Source organism: Poecilia reticulata, linkage group LG5, assembly GCF_000633615.1.
Source record: "Poecilia reticulata strain Guanapo linkage group LG5, Guppy_female_1.0+MT, whole genome shotgun sequence".
Lineage (NCBI taxonomy): Eukaryota > Metazoa > Chordata > Actinopteri > Cyprinodontiformes > Poeciliidae > Poecilia > Poecilia reticulata.
The window spans coordinates 14,818,717-14,821,516 of NC_024335.1; the positions used below are offsets into that span (position 1 = coordinate 14,818,717).

Here is a 2,800-nt window from a genome sequence, read left to right on the forward strand (position 1 = left end):
ATATATCTATGTATGTATGATTTTGATCCTTGAAGACATTAATAAGTAGCTATTTGACATTTGTTTTCTTTCTCATTGTGACATTTTCACATATTCAACAAGTTTACACAATTGACTCACTCTCTTACTTGCTCTTTATTATTTCCGCCGTTTCATCCGTCTACCAGCCTTTATGTCYGGGGAACCCTCTACGCCCWGATCTGTTTCCAAAATGAAGCAAAATTTATGCTCACGTGGTTGGATATTAATGCCACGAAAACATGGCATTATAAATCAGTTTATTTTTAATACAGATCCCTTAATATTAAATWAATAAATTAATAAATTTTTAATATAAAGTAGCCTGAATGTCAACAGTAACAAAGCATAGACTAKTTGCTATGTGGACATAGATTATTATAGTCCTTGCTTATATTAAAACATATTAAATGACTTATAGGTATTCCGTATTGAGACGCACAAAGGCAGAATACACTAAAAAGAAAGTAAAACCACGGAGCTAAGGAATCGTCAACCACAATCTGCAGCCTGTCACATTCGTACTTTTAAAAATTATTGTTAATCATTTTTTTGCAAATATTTTGCAGCGCCCATATAGAAATAATAGCTTATAATAAAAGAAGGTTCTAACTTACATTAGAACTTTAAGCTTTCACGGATGAACAGGAACAAAAAAAATTAAACAAAAAAATAATAAAGTCAAAATGACGTAGCTGTGATCTACTTTAAAATACCTTTTATAAAAATGTTATCTGACCTAAGAAATACCTCTTATTTATGATATTTACCTGTGATTACACAAGGCATTAATTATTAATCGCCTCGTTTTATCTTTTACTGCCTATGTGTGGAGGGGGTGTTAAACTGATTTGAAATGATAAATGTAATTATACCGCAGGAAAAAAATAAAATATGTATACGATTTAAATGTTCTGCTTTTCTTTAAAAATATCCATGTGACTGCATAATTCATAAATTCGTGAAAAATGTATACTTGCAGTTACTATCAAACACCCCTAAATTGGACCATACCATGGGTGAAGTAAACGGTTACAGTGGGAGGTGTCACATAGCCGCTTTCCTGTAGCTGCCAAGAATTACACTGGTTCACTAAACTCAAGTGTAAAATGACGGATTACATAAATTTATTGACATGTTTTTTTATTAGCTTTTTTTTTTTTTTTTAAACAAAGCATTGACAAATGACTCCAGAGGCAAGTCCCTCGGTTATCTCCTTTAACGTCTGCTGCGACTATTTCTTACCAATCTTGTCATTCCGCGCCCCGCAGCCTTACGACTGTATTTCATAAGAAATKAAACGCTAAGTTATTTCCAGGGTGCGTGTCTGGCCCACCCCGGGTTTTCTCACTCACTCTGAGCGCTGTGGCAAAGCGCGCTCTGCAGGAAGTGAGAAAATCTGTTGCTTAACCTATTTCTGAGACACATGTTCAGCGATCAAACTCAGAAGGATTGGCTCTTCCGCACCCCCACGAAAACCAGCTATTTATTGAAAAATAACGGAGCGTACAATCGTTTTTCCATTTAAGTTGGCTTTTATAGACATGGTGGTTTTGTGTAGTCCTAAAACACAATACAAAGAAAGTGTGTAAAAAGATATAAAATACCCAGCTCTTTTTGCTTTTTACCACTAAGCAAAAAGAAAAAAAAAAAAAAGCATAATATACTTGAAGCTTTCAGAGTGGAAGAGTACACAAACCTACATTGATTAGTTGAGTTAATTTACAAACTGTGAGCTGGCCCTGTGACTCGGAAAAATGTGCAATTAACAGGAAGCAAATGTTTAGAACTGATTATTCGCGATTGTATTCATGAATCTGCAATGCTAATGATAAACACAGGGTTGTGCAGTAAAAAGCCCAAACATTTCCTCTCACACCTATAAAAAACAAGAAGAGCACGAGATACAACGTAGGAACTACTTACATTGGCCATGAACGCGCATCTCAAACCTATAACGTCTGAAACAGCCACACTATCAACACCTTGATATTTGCATTATTTGTTTTCACCGATAGGTGGCGCTTCAGAACCAGATGACACTACAGAAATGGAACCTGGGAATTCCTACAGTGCTAAATCAAATGCTGATAAACTGAAATCTGGTGGGGGAATCTGWTGACTTGGCAGTTATCACAACTTGTGACTATATTTTATGACTCAGATTTGTCACAAGCCTATTGACATATTTGAACTTTCTGCCTTCCTTCCCAGTAGTAGAAAACTAACCCAGTGGGCCATGGTGAAGGCAGAGTCATGCTGTGGTAGTGCTTTTTCTCAATGGATGGGGAAGCTGGTAAGAGGTCATGGGAATATGGATGGAGAATAAAAAAATAATACTGATAGAAAGTCTGATGGAAGCTGGAAAAAGGTAGTTGGTGCTAACATTCAGCTATGGTATGCATACATATACATACATATATGCAAGCATATATGGTTTAGAAGATGGAAGCATATCCATATGCTGTCCAAGTCAAAACTGAAATCTGAGGGAATCTATGGCAAGACTTGGACATTGATGTTCACATTTGTTTTCTAACAAATAGTCTTCAACAAAAGGTGATTCCACAATTTAGTGTGGCACACATTTCAGATTTTAGATGTGTTCGTTTCCTTTCTCCTCACAGCACTACATGATTTATATTGGTCAGTAAAAATACATACTAGTGTATAGTCTGTCTACATTAGGATACATTGAACAAACCTCAATATTGTAATGAGGGTTTTGAACCACAAGATGGCACCAGATGCATATTCATAGCGAACAGTGGCGCTTGTGATT

At 35.9% G+C, this 2,800-nt stretch overlaps 1 protein-coding gene across 2 annotated transcripts in view; it reads right to left on the minus strand.

Annotated features, from left to right (window-relative positions):
- Positions 1-1,986, minus strand: part of gcnt7 (glucosaminyl (N-acetyl) transferase family member 7) — a 22,365-nt gene extending 20,379 nt beyond the window's left edge. Inside the window, exon 1 of one of the 2 annotated variants that reach the window (XM_008409229.2) lies at positions 1,945-1,986. The gene's annotated coding sequence lies outside the window, so the exon portion shown is untranslated. Of the gene's footprint in view, positions 1-120; positions 880-1,944 lie in introns of those variants that run through there. The other variant, XM_008409228.2, reaches the window with a different exon arrangement.
- Between the last annotated feature and the right edge of the window lie 814 nt (positions 1,987-2,800).